Raw genomic sequence first — 26,776 nt, 5'->3', positions numbered from 1 at the left:
ATTCAGCATTGGAAACAATCATTTACATGAATAAAAATGACAAAAGGTCAGAAGTTTGGTTTGCTGCTGTCAAAATTAAGGAGGAGGCTATCGCACTGTGGAGGCTGCTGTTCTCATGGTTATTTTCTTATATTAGTGGCAGTTGAGTGGAGTGCAATAGTGACTGGAGTCTGAGCTATATGCATGAGTGGAAACTTGTTACCGAATTAGATAAGTAAATGTTAGAATTTGGTGAAGTGAAATAGCTATATTCTGTATAGTTTATAGTAGTGTAAACATGGGCAGAGAGGCCTCAAAGGCAGGAAGGGGAAATATTGTGTATAAGGGGAGATCGCAAGAACAACTTTGAGGAGTATTGAATTCATGTGGTTGCAAAGGCAGAGTAGAATAGGAGATCTGGGAATGGAGCAAAAAGTAAGACTGAGGCTGCTGAGAAATGGATGGAAAGATATAATGGATCAATATATTGGTAAGATTTTTATTCCCCCCCCCCGCCCCGCAAAGTTCTTGAACTTTGTGTTTATTATGTTATTGTTTGTAGGTGTTTAAGGTAGGGTAGCTTTGCACACCCTATATTTGAGTGAATTACATGGTTATTTGAACCAATCAAGAAAGCAATGACTTTTTTGTGACAGACACATTTAGTGTGATGTACGATTATTCGCAAGACTTTTCTAAAGACTAGTCACAAAGATCAATATTGGTCTCTCAACTACAGTGCTCTGAGTCTTATGAGCTATGTAGAAGTATAGGGCACGATTTCAAAAGGGAAAAACAGGTGGGTTGGGTGCCGGGGTGGGTGGGGGCAATCAAAATCCTTGTTTTTGGGAGCAAGCAAACATTCTGACTGGAACACGCACATTTTTGAATGAGACTCGGGCAAATCTGTGTGCGTGTGCACAGCAGTCACCTGGAAATCCTGCCCCCACTTAAATCCGGCAGGCTGATAATTAAAGGAGCAAATGTAGCTCATTGAGTTACTTAAGGTAGTTTATTTTTTGTATATTGGATAGTTAAAAAGATTTAAACGTTACCTGGGCTTTCCCACGGCTTCCCATTTACACCTGGTGAAACCAGGCGGGAAGGGCCGGATCAGTGAAAAATAAATTAAATAAAATTAAATTTCCCATTGTAAACAAATTAAATAAATATGTCTTAAAAACGCCTCGACCCTCCCCCCACGCTGAATCCCAATGTCCGATGTCTGCCCTCTGATCCCGACGTCCAATGTCTCCACACTGATCTTTGCTCCCCCACGTCCCACCCCAATCTCTATCCTAGCTGTTGATGAGGTCTCTCTCTCTCTCTTCTCCTCCTCCCCGCCCCCCCCCGAATGTGCAGCTCCTGTCGGAAGCCAGCCTGTCAATCAGGCTGGCTACCGGGTGCGAAACCTGGAAAAGGCTTTGATTGGCCTTATTAGGGTTGCGATCGCAACCTGTCTACTTCCCTTCTGAGTTTGGCGCCCGCAATCCCACAACCCCCCCCCCACCCCGGACTCTTCCTGCCGGCATATTAAAATTGTGCCCATAATCTCTATAGCCTTCATTATCTCATGGAATTATTTATGCTGAAGTACTAACGGGGCTGAAAATTTCAGTTGAGTGTAATGCCTTAACAGTATTAGCATTTATTTAACACCAATACATTTTCAAGTTCCTTGCAGTGGACTAATTTTTTGTTTTTTTTATAGCGTTACCTGCGACTCAGATGGTAGCATTCACCTATGAGAAAGCTGTGGGTTCAAGTCCAACTCCAGTGGCTTCAGGACAAAATCCAGGCTGACACTTAGGAACATAGGAACAGGAGTAGGCCATTCAGCCCCTCGTGCCGCACTTCAGTGCAGCACTGAGGCACTATTCGAACAAGAGCAGGGGAGTTCTCCCCAGTGACGTGGCCAATATTTATCCCTCAACCAACATCACTAAAACAGATAATCTGGACATTATCACATTGCTCTCTGTGGGAGTTGTTGTGCGCAAATTGGCTGCTACGTTTCCTAAATTATAACAGTGACTACACTTCAAAAGTCCTTCATTGGCTGTAAAGCGCTTTGGGATGTCCCGAGGTCGTGAAAGACGCTATATAAATGCAAATCTTTCTTTCATTTGGATTACATATTTCTGTAAGAGACTTTTACTACCAATCAATTACTACTTCATATGGAAAATTGTAGTGCAGGACTTAATGGGAGTTCTCTCATCAACGTGACAAGTTATTCAGCCTCTGCTCTTCATTTGTGTTTTTGACAAGTGTGCATTTTATATTTTTTTGAAAGTACTCGCAGATCACCTGTGGTATTCCTCAGAACTTGAGAGTACAGTTTCTGATCCCACCACAGACTAATAGGTCAGCTGTTCATCCATTCCTACAGTTCAGCAAATTAACAAACACAATATTGTCATATAATTGATGAGGTAAAAATATTATACACTGTATGAAATTTCATATTTTTTTTCCTGCCACTCTGTTGCTGGTAAATTTTCTGCCGGGTTGTCGTGTAACACTGCTCGTTATGGTGCACTCTTGGTTTGTGCTGAACAGGGTGCAAATAAAACTACCCAGTACCTAAGGTCCACGTAAAATTTCCAACACTGAGACTGAAGCAGGACTCAAGCCCCAGAGAGAGGGCAGGCCCGTGCAGAGGAAGACTCTTGCATGTCTTTTCAACTTTAAATGACTTAATTTTATGGATAAGTTTTGTGAGTTTCTTTTCCAAAATGCATATTTTTTGCATGTTTGTTATAAATGTTAATTTTAACCATGTATATTGACTTATGATTGTGAAGAAATTATTTGTGCAATTTGATTGATTTTGCTTGACAAATCCATTACAGTTTTTTGAGGCTGCAACTGGCAGGGTAGATAAAGGGGAGCCAGTGGATGTAGTATATTTGGATTTTCAAAAGGTATTCGATAAGGTGCCACATAAAAGGTTGTTACACAAGGTAAGGGCACATGGGGTAGGGGATAATAAATTAGCATGGATAGAGGATTGGTTAATGGTCAGAAAACAGAGTAGGAATAAAAGGGTCATTTTCAGGTTGGCAGGCTGTAACTAGTGGGGTGTTGCAAGGATCGATGCTTGGGCCTCAGCTATTTACAATCTATATTAATGACTTAGATGAAGAAACCGAGTGTAATGTATCCAAGTTTGTTGACGATACAAAGCTAGGTGGGAAAGTAAGCTGTGAGGAGGACGCAAAGAGTCTGTAAAGGGATAACGACAAGTTAAGTGAGTAGGCAAGAAGGTGGCCGATGGAGTATAATGTGGGGAAATGCGAGGTTATTCACATTGGTAGAAAAACAGAATATTTTTAAATGGTGAGAAACTATTAAATATTGGTGTTCAGAGGGATTTAGGTGTCCTTGTGCATAAAACACAGAAAATTAACATGCTGGTACGGTAAGCAATTAGGAAGGCAAATAGTATGTTGGCCTTTATTGCAAGGGGGTTGGAGTTCAAGAGTAAGGAAGTCTTGCTACAATTGTACCGGGCTTTGGTGAGATCGCACCTGGAGAAACGTGTACAGTTTTGGTCTCCTTACCTAAGGAAGGATTTACTTGCCTTGCAGGCAGTGCAGCGAAGATTGATTCCTGGGATGAAAGGGTTGTCCTATGAGGCGAGGTTGAGTAGAATGGGCCCATACTCTGTGGAGTTTAGAAGGATGAGAGGTGATCTCATTGAAACATATAAGATTCTTAGAGGGCTTGACAGGGTGGATGCTGAGAGGATGTTTCCCCTGGCTGGAGAGTCTAGAACTGGGGGACATAGTCTCAGGATAATGGGTTGGACATTTAGGACTGAAATGAAGAGGAATTTCTTTACTCAGAGGGTCGTGAATATTTAGAATTCTCTACCCCAGAGGGCTGTGGATGCTCAGTCGTTGAGTATATTCAAGACGGAGATCGATAGATTTTTGGACTCTAAGGGAATCAAGGGATGTGGGGATCGAGCGGGAAAGTGGAGTTGAGGTCGAAGATCAGCCATGATCTTATTGAATGGCGGAGCAGGCTCGAGGGGCCGTATGGCCTACTCCTGCTCCTATCTCTATATTTCTTATGTTCTTGTTTGCTGGTTGGTACTTTAGGGAAAAAAAGTTGAGTGATTTGATTGATATTTTTCTATTTGACTCTATATGAATGAATCAGTAGTTTACTTAACAGATGGTGGCTATTTGAGCCTGTCAGATAAAGTATGTTGGCACCTTGCATGTGTGCTGCTTTCATGTGTGACATACATTTTGCAAGTATGATGCTCTGTAGTATGACCAATATTTTCCCATGTGCTAAAAGCAAAAAATTTAATTATATAGCTAGATTATAATCAGATCAACAGAATTTTTTTTTCTCCTTGGCAATATAGTTGGTGGTTTCAAGGAAGATTTCATGTTACAGTGGATACACAATCATATAGTTACGTTTTTTTTAAAAAGTTCTTCAGTCGTGCTTGGAGGAATATTTGTATCTAGAATCCTATAATCTTTGGACAGAATAAATAAACTACTTTTGTTAATGTTTTATTTGAAGATATAGATCAGAATTTATTAGTTTGAGATATCACTGAGATTTGTACTTTGGTGTCTATGTCTGTTTTGTTTAATCCACTAAACAGTGATAACCCTAGGACGACTATTGGGTAACACTATAAAGTAAATTGTACCATGGAATGGGGTGAGGCAAAATCTGACCTTCCTCTCTGACACTTTTATTTGTTAAGGTTTCTACATTTGCTCCTGAAATGCCCCAAACTAAACAGTTATTTATCTTGTAAAGTGCAAGATTTGGATGGGTTTAAAAGGTTGAAGCAAATCAGCTAGGTATTTTAGGGTTATTGTGAAATAATGTCAATAGAACATCTGTTGCTGCTGTATATACTGTCATATATATTTCTCTATGATGGCACAGTGCCGCTGATTATGACTATTTGTTTGGTGATGCATCTGAAGGGAGGAATTAACTCGTGTCTGTCAGAATGTAGACTCTTTCATGGGTTGTTATTTTCTGTCTTCTAAGAATTTGTAAACGGTAAAGTAAAACTGCATGCAGTACTGGTGATCGTTATCAGACTGTTAGCATTGGAGACTACAGGCTAACTTCAAACTTTTTTTTAAACTGTTAAACAGCATAATAATTTGGTTTTCTAATATTTTTGTTTCCTCCTTGTAGGTGTTGACTGGCTGAGTTTACAGGTGTTGAATCAGGCATTACAGAAGAGATTTGGAGTAAAGTTTAATCTGCAGATTGGTGAGTATATTTGGAAGTTTATTTGGCAAGATGAAGATTAATGATACTGAAATTTCTTGTTGAATAATTTTCACTATTTGCATCAAATCAGCGCGTGTCATAGACTAAGTGTTTGGTGAACTTTGAAAGATAAAATATTGTATGTTTAATTCTTGGTACCCTCAACCACAAATATAAATGCAGCATGTATGTTGTGACACTGGATAAATGAGCATTACATGATGTGCTTAATTTTTTTTAAATCTTGAGAAATGATGCTCTGAATTGCTGGTCTCTTGAACCTGGTGGATAAAATTCATATTTACTTATTCTGTAAATGATTTGGAGTTATTGAAAGGTATCCATACTGTTGTTTTGAGTCTAACAATCCTCTGCGCTCCTCCAATTCTGGCCTCTTGGGCATCCCTGATTTTAATCCCTTCACCACTGGCGGCCGTGCCTTTAGCTGCCTAGGCCCTAAGCTCTGGAATTCCCTCCCTAAAACTCTCTGCCTCTCTACCTCTTTTTCCTCCTTTAAGTCGGTCCTTAAAACCTGCATCTTTAACCAAGCTTTTGGTCACCTGTCCTAATATCACTATGTGGCTCGGTGTCAAATTTTGTTTGCTAATCGCTTTTGTGAAGCGCCTTGGGACGTTTTTACTACGTTAAAGGCGCTATATAAATGCAAGTTGTTGTTGTTTTATGAGTAGGTGTACAGGGGCAGCCAAAGATGACTTGTGATTTTTTTTCTTCCTTCATCTTCCTTGCTAAGGAATTATCTAGTCTCTGTTTTGTTTTCTCATCAATGTCATGAGCAAGATTGTGGGGATGGCTTATTGGAGAATCATCAGAGGTAATTTTAATTTATGGACTTCAATGGAAAGAAAATTAGGCTGGGTGTAAAACGAGAAGCTGATTCGCTAATGCATGTTTTTCATCCAGTGAACAAAGTTAAAATTACCTCCATTGTTGCTGAAAAGCAACCTACCATTCCATGTACCAATCCACTTAACATCCATTTTTATTGTGATGTCTCTTTTCTTTCCCTTCCCAGTATAATCAAACACTTCTCCATTTTTAGATTTGTGCTCACAGGCAGGTTGCGAGATGAGTATTTACTTTCAAAAAGGAACAGCTACTTATTTAAGTACTTTTTTGTTAGGGAGGAAGATGCTGGGAGGAGTCGAAAATTCAAGGACTAGCAGTTAATCCCTGCAGGATGCTGTAGAAATAACTAGATACTAATCAAATAACGTCCTTGTTTATATCTTTACTATATAATTGTCATTTCAAAGTGACTGTTACAACTGAGATCCAGTGCTATTAAATTGGAATATTTAAGTAGTTGTGGCAAGTGGACTGATAAAATAGTGAAGCAGATATTGTCCTGTTGAACAAGGTGCCATTTTTATTTCTGATTGAAAATGACCATTAAGTAAAGGAATTCCAAGTCATTTGGAAAACATCAGTGCACGATTCTCTATCAGTCCATTGTCTATGTGCTCAAAGATTTTCTCTCATGGTCTAATTTGACAGTGAAAAATGTCCTGCTTCGAAGTATTCTGCCTGTAAATATTAGGTTACTAAATGTTTTTGGATTGTTGTTTATACAGTTAATAAAAGGTTTCAAGGTTTACAAATGTGTATTGCCGTATTGCGTTTCTATTAGTAAAAGTATAACATATAAATAAACCAAAGCGGATGAAGATTTCAAACAAATTATTTATTTGTTGCTTACCTTTTTATTTATTTGTATTTTTACTGCATTTTGCTATGGCTAAATATTTGTTTCAAGATTGAGAGCTCATAAGGGTAGGTTACTTTAACTGAAGCAACATGTACGGTACTAGTATCTGAAATGGAGCAACAGTTGACTTTGAGCTACTATTATAGCATTATGGTCACTGTTACACTTTCCAAGCTTGAAGTCTATTTTTCTTTGCTGCATCGCAACATCCTTGGCAACCCTGATGCCGGACTGCATGACTCATTCTGTCGAGATGAGATATTGTGATATGTAGCTAAGCAGATGTAGGGCCTGTCACAGAAATGGCAGCTGCAATCTGTTGCTGGCTAGGTGACTTTTGGGAACCGGGATAAACAAGCAATGAGTTAACAGAGAGCATTTTATAGTAAATATATACTAATTTAAATTGAAAAATTAAGTTATTGTAGAATAACTTAGAATTCTTCCTTATGTTGACAGCATAATCACTAACATGCCCTTAGCTTTAGATAGGTGTATTTAAAAACATAAAGGGTTGAAGTTAAATACATGAATTTCTGTTTTTATAGTTTTTTTCCTCTCTATAGACCTTTATAGTTATGCATGAACTCAACTGCTTGTACACTAATCCTCCAAACAGCTCTGAGCAGCTTTTGCGTGAACTAAATGTAACATTGGAAGAGAAATTTGAAAATATTTGCCTACCACACTCAATCTTGTTCAGGATTAAAATCATCTCCTCTTGAAATAATTTTTAAAAAATCAACAAATGAAGTATGTAACTGAATGAAAAGTTTTCTTGTAGAAATCAAATGATATACTGTACAGTAAAAGCTAATTTGGGCCAGCAGAACTACTTTGGTGGGCAAGGGTGAAAACTGCATAACATGGTACATTCGGGATAACAACCTGTGCTGGAAACTATGCAAACAGCATTGTATTATAAATTAATTTAAGAATTATTGTTCAATTGATTTAAGAATGACTGTTGTTCAATGCTTTGACATGTTGCAATCTGATTCAAGTTGCCTACCGTTTTAATTTTTTTTTAATATATTGTTGGCAGCTCATCTAAATGTAACTTTTGGATTTATGAAGATGTGGCCTGGTTTGGCAAACTCTCAATTCCCTATAGAGAATAGTTAAACAGTGATTAATCATTGTTTCTTTACCGAGTATGCAGGAAGAAAGGAAACCTGCATTTCACACCTCTGAAGCAATTAATCCCTGTGATCTTTGCCAGCCTCCTCCCGATGATAAGTCTAAAGACAAAACTGTACCTAATTTATTGAATTGTGCATGGCAAAAAGTATAAAATGTATCATTTATTTTCCATTATTTTGCCAAGCAGAAAGTGAGAACTTGCCATTTCTAAGAGTGCCACACACTGTACGTGTATAACAAACGAAATGAGCTAGGTAGCTGCGATTACAATGTAGCAACTACTGCTTTTTTCAATGTGCACATCTGGTGGGTTTTTTCATTCACTTGCTGGCATTTTTTAGTGATTGTGGCATAAATCATTTTGCTAATCAGAAACACAAGTGACTGAGAGTCATTTCTTCTTTGCACAATAGAAAAAACATATGGCTTTCCAGTCATCTCTAGTAAACAAAAAATCGATTGACATGAAAGTTTGCTGCTTTTTGATAGGCAAAATGGATAGCATGTTTTATTTAGTAGCTTAAATTTAGAAAGTCAGCTTTTTTTGCTGTTTTGTATACTTTGTTGTAATTTTAACAAGAAATGCATACAAACTAATAGTAAAGTTAAAAATTGCCCAGTAGTTCCAAATAGTTATAAACAGGTATTATTTTTAGGTCTGATGTTTTTCATTGTAGTGAATAGCATTTATCAGCAACCTTCCTTCCTCTTTGACATAGATGTCTTTATGTTTTACAAAAGAAATGGTGAAATATTATTTTTCTTCACATCCAGATGCTTTATGAAGCATGTCATAAGCATTACCTTCTAAATTAAATCCATTCACAGCTGACTGTGTTTGTGAGATTGTATTATACCGCTATAGTTTTTAGCTTTTTGGACTTGAAATTTTGTTTCCAGTTTTGTATTGTATAATGGACATCAACCGATTTAATAATCTCTCACCTTTATTATGTACTCTGTTCCTACACTGTATCAGTTGGTGTTAACCATGGCTCGGTTGGTAGCATTCTTGCCTCTGAGTCAGAAGGTTGTGGTTTCAAGCCCCATTCCAGAGATGTGAGCACATAATCCAGGCTGACACTTCAGTGCAGCACTGAGGAAGCGCTGCATTGTCGGAGTTGCAGTCTTTCAGATGAGATGTTAAACCGAAGCTCCATCTGTCCTCTCAGGTGGACATAAAGGATCCCTTGGCACTATTTTGAAGATGAGCAGTGTAGCTGTCCCCGATGTCCTGTCCAATATTTATCCCTCAACCAACATCACTAAAGCAGATTATCTGCTCATATATGGTTTGTGGGACCTTGCTGTGTGTAAATTGTCTGCCGCATTTCCTACAAAGCAGTGAGTGGCCTCAAGATTCCAAAGGTACTGCATGTGTAGGTGGTATTGCGATTGTAACATTACGTGATAATGTGGGTAGAATGGAGTTAAATCTAAAGTTAATGAACACTCAGAAATTGTGCTTTAAATCTTTAAGAAAAACAAATTGTGGCAATGGGTATCCAAAACATGTAAAACTGAGCAGAACCCATCCAATAGAGATGGACTCTGCATGTCACAGACACGTAGCATCAATGAGCAAAGCTTAAAACTCACAAGTACCTCTGGAAGCAAGTCCAGAGATGGTAGAGGAAACTGCAAGCGAAAGGAACGAATGCACAGTGGAAGAAGCCAATGTACCCTTAATGGCTGCAAGCAATCCGTAAGAACAGAACCAACCATCCCCACTGAGTCATAACCTACCGAAGATCCTCTGACCTGATATAGCAGTTCTGTAAGCACATACTGGCCACATCTCTCCCCACCTTCTCTCCTCCTCCTCCTCTCTCTCTCTCTCTCTCTCTCTCTCTCTCTCTCTCTTCCCCTTTAACCCCCCCCATCATTGGTCATGCAGCCATCGTCAGCCACCACTTCTACCCAGGCTGGCTGTTGGACCATTCTTCAATGCCGCTTCTCATTGTCTGCCCGCCCTTGCTCGTTTTGCGGCTCGTTCTCTGAGCCCTTACTGGAACAGCTGCTGCTCTCTGCCACCTATGCACTTCTGCCAGATTAGGAGACCATTCTCTAGGTCCATTCTGGGCTTTTCCTGCAGCTCATTGGTCGGCTGCTTAGGGACATATTACATCTGTAGTCCCGATCCCGTTGGCCTGTAAACTTCTCAGGCACTAAATCTGCCATTTACAAAAAATATGAATGCAGCAATTACCCTTTTCATACTATTATTTGTTGGGGATAACATGTGGGGTTTTTTCCATTCTCGTGATACGGGCATCACTAGCAAGGCCCAGCATTTATTACCCATCCCCAGTTGCCTTTGAGAGGTTGGTGGACTGCCTTCTTGAACCACTGCAGCCCATGTGGTGTAGTTGTTCCCACAATACTGTTAAGTTTAGACTATTTATATATTTTATTATCTTCATGTGGGGGAACTATTTTTTTTATATTGGTTCTTTATATCTTGGTATAGGAGGTAATGTTTTTATATTGTTGTTCAAGACTCAATGGCTCCGATATTTGCGCGGGAGGGGGGAGTGTCAGGCGGCCAAAAAACCTGGAAATACCAGGAAGACTAATTTAACGGCAGGGCCTCATTAGAATTTTTTTACTCCGTTTCCCACCCGGCAGCTGGCCAGATTGAGAGGCTGGCCGCTGCCGGGTGGGAAAGCCTGCTGTACAAAGATGCAGACGGGAACCGCTGGGGACAGTCCCTGGCAATCAAGATGATCGGGAGTTGGTGTGGGGGGGAGGGGGTTCAGAGCGCGGCAGCGAGGAGGGAGGGAGAGATGGCTGGGGGAAGAGATCTCGGGGGTGGGGGGGGTCAGAAGATCACGGAAGGTTTACTTGGGGGGTCGGGGGATGCACTCCTCCTCCTGGCCCACAAGCAATGCTGGAAAAGCACTTATCTGCTGGATCCGGCAGTTCTTGCCTCCCCTCAGCTGCCGGGTTTCCCGAGCCCTGGGAAACCCGGCAGGTCAACGTTAAATTTAAATGGCTGCCAAAATCTGAGGCACACAGCCTCATTTAAATATTCTAATCAATGACCCGCTCTTGAGAGCTGGTTACTCGGCTGACCCCAACCAGCCGCGGTAAAACTGGAAGTAGGCAGGTTCGCGACGGATTGGGGTTGGGTTTCACGTTTTTAGCAATTTAACAATCCCCCCACCCCTGGCCCATCATGGGGGGATTAAAATTCCCACCAATACCTCCGTATAGGGCGAAGTCATTTAAAAAAAAAATTATAATAGATTCTTTATATCTTGTGGGGGTAATAATGAAAAAAATTGTTATAGGCTTTTTAATTATTTTCATATATTCATTTGGCATTTTTTAATACTTTTGTATTATTGGCTATTTAAATATTTGTGTGGGCATATTATTTTTATATTTTTGTCATTGCATCTTTCGCACCACCGCCCTTATTTCCTGTGCTCCACCTCATTGCCTCTTCACCACCACCATCACCAACAGACTACACTTAGTCTTGACTCCTTGTGCAACACTACGAGAGATCAACTAGTAATTTAAAATTGTCTCAGATATGAGTTTATTGCGAAGGTTTTGGTACAGTTTGATTCTATGTACGTCAGTTTTTAAAAGTTGATCAAACTTGATTTTTTTTTTACAAAATTGTTGGCAACATATTACTGACACAGAATTTACAATAATTCTCAGTGCAATAGTTTCAGGATAGTTGTCAATCTTGTAAGTGAGAAATTAAGCACTAGCAGATGTGAGTTGTGTTTTTTCTAGGTTGAAGAGATCAAAGTAGAATTTCATGAATGGTAACAAAAAAGTATATTTGTTTATAATTTCAATGAAGCATTACAAGAGCATTGCTAAATCACATTATTTTAAAATAATTATCTTGCTAGTAAAAGGCAGTGTTATGGTGTTGCATTTGGAATCACATTTGATTGCTGAGTTTGTCTCCATAATGGTACCTGCACTTCGAAAGTAATCCATTACTTGTGAGGCACATAGAGAAGTCCTGAAAATTAAAATCCTGATAAGGTGCTATATAAATGCAAGTTCTTTTCTCTTTACTGGAAGAAGACAGTAATTATAATTAGATGCCTTAACCTGTAACTGCATAGCTTCAGCAGTTTATGTTGGTCATCTGAATCCTAAATAGAATTTTAGGCTTGAAATGACTTCAAGGTGCATGAAGTTCATGGTAGACATTTTATTCTGTTTTTGCTGTATTGTTTGATGATGGAAATGGACCTGATAAGCTAGCCAGTACATTCTATTGATATGTAATAGCAGCTTCAGTAAAAGGTTAATAATTAGCCAGTAACCTTATAAGTACTCCAATTAAAGTTCAGATGGCTCCATTAATCACTCTTGCATTCTATTGATCCTTCAACATCCAAGGGTCACATTGTGTTGTGTTTACTATAATTTTAAAAAAATAATTTAGGGGGTGGTCTACTGGCACATCTAGTGAAAACTGTGGCACACTAGATTGCGATGTTGTGTTTTCCCTTTAAGATTTCCCCACAAGGTGGGATCCATTCTGTGCTGACCTTCTAGGTAGGCAGCCATTTCCAGGCCTTTGCCATTGACTTGATAGGAAGCTTGTGAGAAGGGTCTGTTTTTTTTAACCCAAGGGGAAACATCTCTGTAGGAATGTCAATACAGAATGGATTCTACCTTGTGGGGAAATTTTAGAGGAAAACACATGACGTATCAAACTAATGTGCCATCGCACTTAACAGATGTGCCAGTAAACCACCAGCAGATTAAGTTATTTAAAAAATGTTGTCTTGCTAGTAAAGGGCAGTGTGATGGTGTGGCCTTTTGAAATCACATTTGGCTGTCGTGTTTGCTTATGTAACTATAACTGCACTTCAAAAATAATTTGTTGGTTGTACAGCACTTTGAGAGGTCCTAAAGATGTGGTAAGGTGCTATATGAATGCAATTCTTTTTCCTTTTCCTTCTCCTGCTTCCATGCCGTACCATGGAGTGGTACGTTGATGCTATGGTGTACCACATGGACAGTTAGCAATCCCACTGACTTCTTGTGGACCTGCTAGTGGGAGTTTCCAAAGAGAATTTTGCAGAGAGCAGGTTGTCCTCCTGCCCCTTGCCTGCAGATATGACATGGATGCCCAAGGAATTCTCCTTTTTTCACGCCTTTAACAACAGAAAATCTTGGCAGAACAATCACAATCCTATTGTGAAATGCTGTATTTAATTTTCTATTTTATGTCTATCTTAATGTTAGTTATCCTATTTCAATAGTTGCGGTATTGAAATATGTTGTGCATGCTAAGAGTTGTAACGTGATTACCTACCTAAGCCTGGAGACCTATAATCAGACCATAAAACTCATTGTGCAAAGCTGAGCCTTCAAACAGTGTGAGGAAAATAGGTTTGGGCGATTTACTGACAGCAGATGCTGGACATGTACATTTTTAGCTGTGGAAACAGGTCAACTTAATGTAGTTTAAAAGGCATATTTTCAATAAATGGCTAGGTGACTTGTGACATCTTTTGTCACTGAGTTAAGTAATACTAGTATGCAGCTTCATTTTGCCAAATGATAGGCTGGTTTAAAAAAATTATAATCATATGACTAGATTAGTCAATTTATTTAAAGGAGGCTCACTAAACATAGCCATACTATGGTGCTTCATCTTTATAATTGGCATTTAAATGTAATTTTTCTGTTTTAAAATTGAGAAGTAAATTTAATTTAATGATATCTGCCTTTTTAAACTCTAATTCTGCAATTATGTAAATCCAAATACATTGTAGCTCAGGATTTATGGCAAAACAACTGTATTTATAACAGAAGAAAAAATGAATTTATATAGCACGGTTAACATCCTCAATACTTTGAATGAATTATGTTTGAAATATAGTCACTGTTATTTTGTAGGTAAATGTGGCAGCCAATTTGTTCACAGCAAGGTCCCACAGACAACAATGAGATGAATGAGTAGTTAATCTGCTTTGGTGGTGTTGGTTGAGGGATGAAGGTTGGCCAGAAGTTTTTTGTCCCCTGCTTTGTAACAATTCCAACATGACACAACTACACTTACATGCCAAGTTTTATAGGTAACACTTTCGTTTTTTCCAGTTATGAGTTTAACCATTAATATCGTACTATCTTATTTGCGAAAGAAGTCACTTGATCCAGTAAAAAGGAACCAAAACAAATACCTAGGGCATGACTTCTAAAAGTATAGTCATATTTTAGTTTTCCTTAATTGACCCCTCATTTTTAATGCATCAATCCAGAATAGCAGCAGCAGATTAAAAAAAACACACATTTTACACTTTTGTGTTACAAGTTTGAAATTTAATGCAAGCCTACAGCTGCTGGTCATATGTACAGTAAAACAGTCCAGCCTAAAGAACTTTTACTCCAGGGCATCTATTGAGCAATCCTAATGTTATACAGTTATTGGTATGGTATTTGATTGTTCCCATGGAACTCTACTATAATTGAGCTGTAGCTAAAATAACTCTTGTGCAAATACAGAGTAAACTGTTAAATGAATAATGATTTTGCCAGGTAATTTTATTCACTTAACCATTCTATTCTTTTGAAAGCAAAATACTGCGGATGCTGGAAATTGGAAATAAAAACAGAAACTGCTGGAGAAGCTCAGTAAGTTCAGGCAGCATCTGTGGAGAAAGAATGGTTGTGATACACCAAACTGTCCAGCAATTTCACTCTGGAAATCCGGGAAACTTTTGGCCCATTCAGCATCGCAGTTACTTTCACCTTATCAACGAGAGAAAGAATCTTCTTTAGAGGCAGCGGTCCATTATTCATAGAGACAGTTTTTGCCATTTTTTTGCCAAAGTGTTTGTGCGTTGCTAAAATATGGGTAAGTTCTAAGAATCACAAAGCTTGAGCATTAACTCCTGATGAAGCAGTTTTCACACCAAAACAAAAGCACTTGTCACATTGATTGCCAAAAATGCTTGATCCCTAGCGCCTGATGAGGTCAAAAATACTCAGAAACATCACTGAATTGGTTAATAGATGATTTTCACATCTAGACAAAAATGCTTGTAAAAAGAATTTAACATATTGATTGTCAAAAAGGGCTTAACACATCGGCTTTAAATGAATAAATCCAGCCTTTCGCAATTTATTTAAACATTTTATTCAAAAAGTTATTCATTTGACAAGGACAGCTATCATTGGAAAAGATAGAAAAGTGTTTTGTGCTGAAAATTTTATTGTCTTCAACTTTTTAACCTTTTATTAGTTATTCATTTAAATGGGCTTGACTGTACTGGTATATGCTCACATTGGAGTGTCTGATGCTAGGAGTATATGATAGTGATGAGACATTTATTTTGCAATGTACAATAATTTGAGTTAATAAAGACTATTGCTATCTTAGAGTTTTTGCTTTTTTTATGTAGATCATTTACTACTTACAAATGTTAGAAATTGTTTGAAATAATTTACTGTAATGTGATTCCATCATTTGTGGTGGTACCAAATTTTGAGTATTGAATCTAGATAAAATCCATATCCATAAAACTAGAACGGTGTCTGCTTAAATTTAATTTCTTCTACTTGAATGAGTTCTAAACCAATGTATTTGCATGTGAATAATGGAGTATGTGCTTAACACAGGACAATACACAGCAATAGGGAAAGTTTCTCTGGCATACAACTCTTGTATTGAAAATGGCTTCACATATTTGTATTAATGTATTCAAGGCTGTAGAAGGAAAGTTAATTTTCTAGCTTAAATATTTAATTCAAGCTTAAAATTTAGCCTGTAATTAGAGCTCCCAAATGGCAAGAACATGGGGTATTTGTCCATTTTAATTAGATTGTTGTTTACCTATTAATTATATAGCATATCTTGTCATATACTTTTGATGATAACAGATGGTGCTAGGAGTTAGTGAAGGTTTCAACAAAATAAAAATTCACATGATTTATTAAGTTGCACTTTATTATTGACTGGTTTATCCTAATCAGATAATGCAGTTTTGAAACATTCAAAATTCTTTGAATTAATTTAGGTTCCTTTGATAGTAGTGAGAATTACACATTTTAAAGCTTTTTTTCAATGTGCTGAATGCATTCGGCTCATTGTTATTTAAAATGTATTGTAAAAAGGTACCTCGGTGATACCCATTTAGAGGCATGCTTTAAAATAGCTTCCCAGAGTTTTTGTTAGTTTGCTCGAGAAACTGTAATGGAATGAGGTCTTCAGTATGAATATTAACCTCCAATTTGAGTAATGCAGATGAAGTACTTGCTCAATGTGACCAGAATCGAGGACTTCAGTCAGAATGTTGCAACATATTTATGAAGAATATTTACAATATTAATTTTGCTTAATTATGCTAAACCTGGACCAATTTCATTTCTATCATCTCTCACAGCGCAACATTTTCTTTTTCAAAAATACATGTAGTGGTGACTGTAAAATACTTGTTTATATTTAGCTTAAGAGAATACCCTTGCAATGATCCTCAATAAAATTGAAATGTGTATTTCAGTTGTCCACTACAAACACTGTCTCTACTGTGAGTGCCTATGATTTAAATTCTTGTGAAAATCATTTGTTTTGGTATTTTAAATGTTTTCAGCTTTTTAGCATTTACAGTTTTTTTTTCTTTTCAACTGTTCACGTAATTGTCTAAGGAAGTACATTACTGACTGTTACGGAGTGGGGACAACAACAACTACTTGCATTTATATAGTGCCTTTAATAGGAGTAAAATGTCCCACGGCAATTCACAAGAGCATTATCAGACAAAATTTGACACCGAGCCACATAAGGAGATATTAGGACGGGTTGGTCAAAGAGGTAGATTTTAAGAAGCGACTTAAAGAATGAGAGAGAGGCAGAGAAATTTAGGGAGGGAATTCCAGAGCTTAGGACCTAGACAGCTGAAGGCACGGTCTCTAATTGTGGGGCGAAGGAAGTCGGGGATGCACAAGTGACCAGAATTGGAAGAATGCTGAGTTCTCGGAGGATTGTAGGGCAGGAGGAGGTTACAGAGATAGGGAGGGATGAGGCCCTGGAGGGAATTGAACACAAGGATGAGAATTTTAAAATTGAGGCGTTGCTGGACCAGGAGCCAATGTAGGTCAGTGAGCACAGGAGATGGGTGAACGATTCTTGGGGCAAGTTAGGATACGGGCAACAGAGTTTTTGATGAGCTCAAGTTTATGAAGGGTGGAAGATGGGAGGCCGGCCAGGAGAGCATTGGAATAGTCAAGTCTAGAGGTAACAAAGGCATGGATGAAGGTTTCAGCAGCAGATGAGCTGAGACAGGGATGGAGACGGGTGATAATACAGAGATGGAGTAAACTGTCTTGGTGATGGAGAGGATATGGGGCTGGAAGCTCATCTCAGGGTCAAATAGGACACCAAGGTTGCGAACAGTCTGGTTCAGCCTCAGACAGTAGACAGTAGGGATGGAATCGATGGCTAGGAAACTAAGTTTGTGGCAGGGACCGAAGACACTGGCTTTGGTCTTCCCAATATTTAATCGAAGGTGTGGTAGAGCTGGGTGTCGTCAACATACATGTGGAACCTGATGTGTTTTCGGTTGATGTCACCGAGGGGCAGCATGTAGATCAGAAATAGTGAGCCATGGATAGATCCTTGGGGGACTCCAGAGGTAATGGTGCAGGAGCGGGAAGTGAAGCCATTGCAGGAGATTCTCTGGCTATGACTGATGGATAGGAATGGAACCAAGCGAGCCCAATCCCACCCAGCTGGACAATGGAGGAGAGGCATTGGAGGAGGATGGTGGAGTCAACTGTGTTGAAGTCTGCAGACTGGTTGAGAAGGATGAGGAGGGATAGTTCACATAGAATGTCATTTATGGCTTTGTTTAGAGCCGTCTCTCAGTGCTGTGGCAGGGGCGGAAACCTGGTTGGAGGGGCTCAAACATGAAGTTGCAGGTAAGGTGGGCACAGATTTGACCAGCAACAACACGTTCAAGGACTTTGGAGAGGAAAGGAAGGTTGAAGATGGGGCGGTAGTTTGCGAGGACAGAGAGGTCAAGGGTGGGTTTTTTGAAGAGTGGGGTGATGGCAGACTTGAAGGTGAGGAGGACAGTACCTGAGGAGAGGGAACTGTTAACGATATCAGCTAACATGGGGGCCAGGAAGGGAAGTTAGGAGGTCAGCAGTTTGGTGTGAATAGGGTCGAGGGAACAGGAGTTGGGTCTCATCGACAATATGAGCTCGGAGAGAGCATGAGGGGAGATAGGAGAGAAACTAGAGAAAGAAGTAAGTTCAGGGCCATGGCAGGGGGGAGCGTTAGGGAAAGTTTGGCTTGATGGGCTAATGGAAGGGAGGGAAGAGGCAGAGGCAGAGGCAGTGGCAGCTGAACAAATGGTCTCAATCTTAGTGACAAAGAAGTCCATGAGTTCCTGCACTTGTTGTTGGAGGTGAGGGTGGAGGAGGCAGGGGAGAGGGTTTTAAGAACGTGGTTTGTGGTGGAGAAGAGAAACCGTGGGTTATCTTTGCATTCCAGGATGATCCTGGAATAGTGAGCAGTTTTGGCAGAGGAGTGCAGGACCTGAGAGTGCTTTATGTGGTCCAGCCAGATCTGGCGATGAATGGCTAAACCAGCTGTCCACCATAAAAGATGGGGGTCGTACCAGGGTGATGACCAAGGTGAGGGTGACTAAGGATTTTATTGGGGACAAGGGCATCGAAGATGAAGAGGGTGTGATTGAGCAGATTGGTAGCTGCAGAAATGTTGTGGTGAATGGAGGGCCAAAAGCTAGAGAGTTGGGAATTTGAAAGTGCCGTTGTAAGTGACTTGGAGGAGAGTTTTTTTCCAGGGGCGGACACAGAAAGAAGTGGGGTTGGGAGGGGGAAAGGGGATGTGATTGGAGAGGGATACAAGAAAGGATATCAGAGATCGCCTTATCTGTGATTGACACAATGAGAGTAGAGAGGCCATGTGAGACGGCAAGGTCGAGGGGATGGCCATGAATATGGGTAGGTGAGTTTATATGGAGGGAAAGTTTAAGGGAGGACAGGAGGGCAATGAGCTTCAAGGAGAAGCAGGTAGGATGAGTTGAGATGGAGTTGGAAATCACAAAGGATGAGAAGTCGCTCTGTGCAGAGGCTGAGGGAGGAAACCAGTGAAGATATCTGTGAGAAACCTGGTGTGGTACTAGGGTGGGTGGTGGAGAACGTGGATTTTAAAGGAGATGCGAGTGGGGTGGAACAGGGTTGAGATGCCCAAAGGAGGAGAAGGTACTAGAGAAGTAGGGGGACAGACCCAAGGTATAATTTGGTGATAAGGGCCACACCACCACTGCGGCGGTCTGGGCGGGGCAGGTGGTGGAAGATATAGCCGGGTGGGGAGGCTTCATAAAGGGGGAAGGTGTCATTAGCTGACAGCCAGGTTTCGGCCAAGGCCATGAAGTTGATGTAATTGTGGCTGGAGACAATAATCCAGGATAAAATTAATTGGCACTTGGAAAAATATGGGTTAATAAATGAAAGCCAGTGCAAATTTGTTAAAGGCAAATCATGTTTGACTAACTTGATTGAGTTCTTTGATGAAGTAATGGAGAGGGTTGATGAGGGTAGTGCGGTTGATATGTATATGGACTTTCAAAAGGCATTTGGAAAAAGTACCACATAATAGATTTCTTAGTACAATTGAGGCACATGGGATCAAAAGGGCAGTGGCTGCATGGATACGAAATTAGCTAAGGGACAGAAAGTAGAGAGTAGTAGCGAACGTTTATTTTTCAGACTGCAGTGGTGTCCCCCAGCGGTCGGTGTTGGGACCACTGCTCTTTTTGATATATATTAATGACCTGGACTTGGGTGTACAGGGCATAATTTCAAAGTTTGCAGATGGCATGAAACTAAGAAATGTAGTGAATAGATTTCAAGAAGACATAAACTATTGAAATGGGCAGACACGTGGCAGATGAAATTTTAACGCAGAGAAGTGTGAAGTGTTTCATTTTGGTGGGAAGAATGAGGAGAGGCAATATAAACTAAATGGTACAATTTTAAAGGGGGTGCAGGAACAGAGAGACCTGTGGATGTTGTATACAAATCTTTGAAGGTGGCAGGACAAGCTGAGAAGGTTGTTAAAAAGACATACGAGATCCTTGGCTTTATAAACAGAGGCATAGGGTACAAAGGCAAAGAAGTTATGCTAAACCTTTATAAAACACTGGTTAGGCCCCAACTGGAGTATTGTGGCCAATTCTAAGCTCTGCACTTTAGAAAGGATGTCAAGGCTTCGGAGATGGAGCAGAGGAGATTTTCTAGAATGGTACCAGGGATGTGAGACTTCAGTTATAAAATCATAGAATCGTTACAGCACAGAAGGAGGCCTTTCGGCCCATCGAGCCTGTGCTCGCTGTTTGTAAAAGCAATCCAGTTAGTGCCATTCCCTCGAGTTATGTGGAGAGACTAGTGAAGCTGGGATTGTTCTCCTTTATAGCAGAGTAGCTTAAGAAGAGATTTGATAGAGTGTTCAAAATCATGAAGTGTTTTGGTAAAGTAAGTAAGGAGAAACTGTTTCCAGTGGCAGAAAGGTCGGTTACCAGAGGACACAGATTTAAGGTAATTGGCAAAAGAACCAGAGGCGACATGAGGAAACATTCTTTTATGCAGCGAGTTGTTATGATCTGGAATGCACTGCCTGAAAGTGTGATGGAAGCAGATTCAATAATAACTTTCAAAAGGGAATTGGATAAATATTTGAAGGAGAAAAATTTGCTGGACTATGGGGAAAGAGCAGGGGAGTGGGACTAATTGAATCGCCCTTTCAAAGAGCAGGCATGGTCATGATAGACCAAATGGCCTCCTTCTGTGCTGTATCATTCTGTGATTCTATGATTATATAGGAGCTTGCCGTCAACCTCCCTGTAAATTTCAAAAAATTGCTACATTTGTTTACGCAGAACTGGTCCCAATATCCCAGGAATCTGAAGCCCTCCCTCTTGCACCATTTCTCTAGCCACGTGTTAACCTGTCGTATCTTACTGCTCCTATATTCACTAGTACGTGGCACTGGGAGTAATCCAGAGATTACAACCTTTGGGGTCCTGCTCTTTAACTTCCTCCCTAGCTGCTGGAAGTCTGTCTGTCTGTCGGACCTCAACCCTTTTCTACCTGTGTCATTGGTTCCAACATGGACCACGACTTACGGCTGTTCCCCTTCCCCCCTGCAAAATGTTCTGCACCCGTTCAGTGATGTCACTTACCCTGGCACCAGTTTAATGTGCACACTGTTATTAGTGTGTAGATAACCCAGTAATTTGTGGCAAGGAAGAGATACACTGTGAGTTGTGAATCGGCACAAATTGCTGGGTTATTTGCACACTAATAACCGTGCGCATTAAACTGGTGCCAGGGTAAGCGACATCTCTGAACGGGTGCAGAACATTTTGCGTGGTGACGGGGAACAGACAAATTGTCCAACAGTTTGTGGCAAGGAAGAGAGTTGTTACACCGTGAGTTGTGACTCGGCACAAGTTGCTGGACGATTTGCTCCGCTCCGCTGTTAGCCTCGCGAAAACCAGAGCTCGCACTCAACCTTCCCGTGAGTTTCAAGAAATTGTTGCATTTGCGCTGTTAAAACTAATTAAATTCACCATAGAACGTTAGGGCTGGTACTTAACGACATAAGAATCCTTTTAATGACCAGATTTATGTTCCTGCAATGCCTCTCAACCTCTCCAGCCCAGAAAGGGAACAATTGAAACTGTGGTGTCTCATTCCTGCTGGTAGTAAATTGTTCTTGGAGGTTTTTAAAATTTAACATTTTTTTATTACTTTTCCTTTCCATCTCTCTTTTCTCTTTCTCTTAATTCAATCTTTCTTTCCCTCTTTATTTCTTTCTGCACTTAACTTGACTCAAATTCACCCTATTTCCTTTGCCGTATCTGAAGTTAGCCTTAATTTTCTGATTAGGCACAAATAGAAATCTGCATCACCATTCAGCCTATTGTGTCTATGTTGGATCGTTGCTGGAGCAATCCAATGTAACGTAGCTCGAATGCTGGGGTTATCTGAGTACTGATTTTTAAAGGTTGTTCTTCAGCATATAGAACAAATCTTTTAGGAACAAACAAAATTTTGTGTTTAGTATTTTTTGTTTGTTTTTCTTTGCCCTCTGTATGCTAATACATGTTCTGCACAATAGCTGCTGTAATTTTTTATTCTTATTTTGTTAATATTTTGAATGCTTAATGACAAAACAACTGTGTTGGTGGGTAAGGGAAACTCAGTTCTTCACAGAAATGACAAAATTGCTCACTAAAATGAACACTTGGCGTCGGTTTTGTAATTGAAACCTTATTTTCTAACAGCAGCATACAGAAGTTCACAATGTAGAAAGCTTGTAACGGTACCAAACAAATTTATAACAGCGGAAAGTTCACTGAAGGGTTTGCGTTTCTCATTATAGAGGTACTTCTGCTGCTGCGATTACACTAAGAGCATCTTTAATTGCTTAAAAATCTGAATGCATGATAAGAATGGATTAATTTGATTTTTCTGTTACTACAAGTGGCAGATGGTTTATGTCTCTGGAATGCTCATGTTGTTAAAAGAGATCCCTGACTTGCTCGTGATTGGTTGTTGTTAATGAAGCATGCTGTGCTGATTATTGATTTAGAAAATGAGTATGACATGAGTATTGTGTGTTTGCTGTAATAAATTAAAGAGGAGTTTTCTAATAGCCAACAGACATACACCTTAAATAACATGAAATATTTGAATTATATTTGGGTGGTCTCTGCACCATCTAACTGGTTTTATTGCATAGTGAAAAGGAACACTTTGCTAGTTTAGAATACCAACCAGATGGTCTTACTTTGACTTGTTTCTCTGAATTTCTGTTTGACAGATCAGAATCATGATAGGAACACAAATTAGTCTGTAGCAAAAAAAATGCTAGAGCCAAAACATTTTTTTTGGTTATGAGCTTCTTTTCTGTACACTTGAGCACTGTACATGTTAGTTTGCTTTAATATCCTCCACATATCATCGTACTAAGCCCAGTTCGGCCAAGAAATATTCAGATAAACGTGGCTGGTGGAAAAGCTAGAGATGGGGGCAGTGGGTGGTCCTTTTATTCTCTACTTCATTCTTCAAACTCCAATGCTATCTGGAGGTGAGAGCCTCAAGAAGGTCAACCTGTGAAGGTGACTAGGGGTGGTCAGTATTCATGAAAGTAAGACTTTATCCCAATCAAGGTATTATTTAACCTCACTTTTCATGGGCTGTGGTTCTGCTGATGTACTTGTTCACACTCTGAATTTTTTGGCATCTGCCCTGACAACGTAGAATAGATAGGGGAGAACCAGTGGATGTGGCGTATTTGGATTTTCAGAAGGCTTTTGATAAAGTCCCACACAAGAGGTTAGTGTGCAAAATTAAATTGGGGGGAATATACTGGCATGGATTGAGAATTGGTTGACAGACAGGAAACAGAGAGTAGGAATAAACGGGTCTTTTTCCGGGTGGCAGGCAGTGACTAGTGAGGTACCGCAGGGATCAGTGCTTGGGCCCCAGCTATTCACAATATATATCAATGATTTGGATGAGGGAACTAAATGTAACATTTCCAAGTTTGCAGATGACACAAAGCTGGGGTGGAGTGTGAGCTGTGAGGAGGATGCAAAGGGGCTCCAATGTGATTTAGACAAGTTGAGTGAGTGGGCAAGAACATGGCAGATGCAGTATAACGTGGATAAACGTGAGGTTATCCACTTTGGTTATAAAAACAGAAAGGCAGATTATTATCTGAATGGTGATAGATTGGGAAAAGGGGAGGTGCAACGAGACCTGGGTATCCTTGTACACCAGTCGCTGAAAGGGAGCATTCAGGTGCAGCAAGCAGTTAGGAAGGCAAATGGTATGTTGGCCTTCATTGCAAGAGGATTTGAGTACAGGAGCAGGGATGTCTTACTGCAGTTATACAGGGCCTTGGTGAAACCACATCTGGAGTATTGTGTGCCGTTTTGGTCTCCTTATCTGAGGAAGGATGTCCTTGCCATGGAGGGAGTGCAACAAAGGTTTACCAGACTGATTCCTGAGTTGGCAGGACTGATGTATGAGGAGAGATTGGGTCGACTAGGCCTATATTCACTAGAGTTTAGAAGAATGAGAGGTGATCTCATCGAAACATATAAAATTCTAACAGGACTAGACAGACTAGATGCAGGGAGGATGTTCCCGATAGCTGGGGAATCCATAACCAGGGGTCACAGTCTCGGGATACAGGTTATGCCATTTGGAATCGAGATGAGGAGAAATTTCTTCACTCAGAGGGTGGTGAACCTGTGGAATTCTCTACCTCAGAAGGCAGTGGAGGCCAAGTCATTAGATGTATTCAAGAAGGAGATAGATATATTTCTTAATGCTAAAGGGATCAAGGGATAAGGGGAAAAAGCGGGAACAGGGTACTGAGTTAGACGATCAGCCATGATCATTTTGAATGGCGGAGCAGGCCCGAAGGGCCGAATGGCCTACCCTTGCTCCTATTTTCTATATTTCTATGTGAACTTTAAAAGATGCAGAGAGTAAAGAGGCATCGCCCTCCAGTTATCCTGAAATGTTGTTTCAGTAGATGAATCCATCGAAGAGTTAGTGAGCAGTAATTACCTTCTTGGCTGTAGTAGGAAAAGATAATTCAGTTCATAATTCTGACATAATTGAATCCAGTGTTAAGGGTGCCAGTGAAGTGGACTTTTCTGTCCTGGATTTTGAGCTTTTTATGTTGCAGCTGCACCCATCCAGGCAAGTTGTGAGTATTCCATCACACTCTGACTTGAGCCTTGTAGATGGTGGAGAGGCTTTTAGGGGTCAGGGGGTGAGCCACTTTTCGCAGACTATCCAGTGTCTGCCCTGCTTTTATAGCCATAGTGTTGATATGGCTGGTCCAGTTAATTGCGTAGAATTACATAATGCAAACAGGCCGTTTGCCCCACCAATCCATCCAATAGTAATAATCCTATGTGTGTGTCCTACTCCAATTTCCCTTTATCTCTCTTTTCTTTAACCACCTAGATGTGTAAAGATAGTGGATATCTCTGTCTGGTCCCTCGATAGAGTGGGACTGCAGAGGAACAGAGACTTATGATATGGGATGTGAGTAAAGGATTATAATTCATTTCATGAATATGTTGCCAAAGGCTATTTTCTTAAGTGCCACAAGGAGGAATTTCCACTCCACTTAGTTGAATACTTTTTATGCATCCAAGGAGAGCTCCAGGGCAGACATGTTGGTGCTATTACAGTGATTTACCACATTGAGTAACCATTTTTGACCTGCTTTGTTTGCAACTATATCCTTGAGGTCTGGATTGTACCCTTTCATGCCTGGTCCCATTCTGCCCCCTTTCCCTGTCTTATTCCTCATCCTTATTTACTCTTTCCATCTCTCCCTATATCTCTGCTTTTATTCAATCTCAATCATCTTTCATTCCCTCTTTAAACTAGCCTTTCAATCCCTCTTTAATCTTATCCCCCCTTTCTTTATTCCTTCCCTCTGTCTTTCTCATTCTGTTTCTTGTCTCGCTCTTTGTCATTCCCTCTCATTCCCTTTGTCTCTCACAGTCCCCCTCTCATTCTACTCTCAGTCCCTGTTTGGTATATAATATTCAGTTGAAGTTTGAAAGGTGCTCGTTCACTGGAATCGTGGTTCTTCCGAGACAACAAGTTACATTTATATAACGCCTTTAATGCAGAAAAACATCCCAAGATACTTAACAGATTAATGGATCCTGAGGCTTTGTGGGGGAGTTAGGTGTTCACTAAAGACTTGGTTGGAGAGATGGGTCCCAAGGAGTAGGACAGGGAAGAAGTGAGGCAGAGGGGTTTAGGAAGGGAATTCCACTGAGTCAGGCTGAGATGGCTTAAAACTGCTACAAATACTGGAGTGGAAGGAGGGGGAATGTACAGAGGACCAGACAGCACAGAGGGGATGTAAGGTTGGAGGAGTTTATAGAGGTGGAGTGGGGTGAGGTTGTGGAATGATATATAGGTGAGGACAAGCATTTTAAATTCAATAAGTTGAAAATAGGGAACCAATGTAGGTTTATGAGGAGCAGAATGATGGGAAAGTGGGACTTTGTGTAGGTCGGGATGTGGGCCACAAGCGGTCTTGACAAGTTGGACTTTATGAAGGGTGGGGACGAGTGAGGGACGAGTTGGAGAATTCAAGTCTAGGGGCGTCAAAAGCATGGACAAGGGTTTTGATGGCAGTCAGGGTGAGATATGGGCAGAGGCAGACAATGTTGCAATTTTGGTGATGGATAGGATGTAGGGTTTGAAGCTTAGTTCTGGGTTGAACAGGATGCTGAGTTCTACACAGTTTAGTTCAGCTTGAGTGAGCAGCCAGGAAGTGCGATGGAGGCAAGGAAGCGGAGCTATTTTACGGAGGTCAAAAACAATGACCCCGATATTTACGGAGAGGCGGGGAGGGAGCGTGGAAGTGCATTTGCGGGGGGAAACTCGGAAATCTTGGGCACGTGGAGGTCCTGCCAAATTTAACGGTAAGACTGTATCATTTTTTTAAATTCCATTTCCCACCCGGCAATTGCCAGATTGAAGGTTGGCCGGCTGCCAATATGGAAAGCCTGTGGTAGGAGGCTGCAGTTGGGGTCGGTCCCCGGCAATTGGCAAAGATCGCGGAGCATAAAGGGAGGAACGGCAAAAATA

At 40.4% G+C, this 26,776-nt stretch overlaps 1 protein-coding gene across 7 annotated transcripts in view; it reads left to right on the top strand.

The window, feature by feature from the left end:
* The window catches only part of tbc1d5 (TBC1 domain family, member 5), a 495,410-nt gene that overhangs the window by 99,733 nt on the left and 368,901 nt on the right, over positions 1-26,776 (top strand). For all 7 annotated transcript variants that reach the window (XM_068006107.1, XM_068006096.1, XM_068006070.1 and 4 more), the window contains exon 2: positions 5,167-5,244. The gene's annotated coding sequence lies outside the window, so the exon portion shown is untranslated. The remainder of the gene's footprint in view (positions 1-5,166; positions 5,245-26,776) is intronic.

The sequence above is a fragment of the Heptranchias perlo genome, chromosome 2, assembly GCF_035084215.1.
Source record: "Heptranchias perlo isolate sHepPer1 chromosome 2, sHepPer1.hap1, whole genome shotgun sequence".
In the NCBI taxonomy this organism is placed as follows: Eukaryota; Metazoa; Chordata; class Chondrichthyes; order Hexanchiformes; family Hexanchidae; genus Heptranchias; species Heptranchias perlo.
This window is presented reverse-complemented; position numbering and strand designations above follow the sequence as displayed.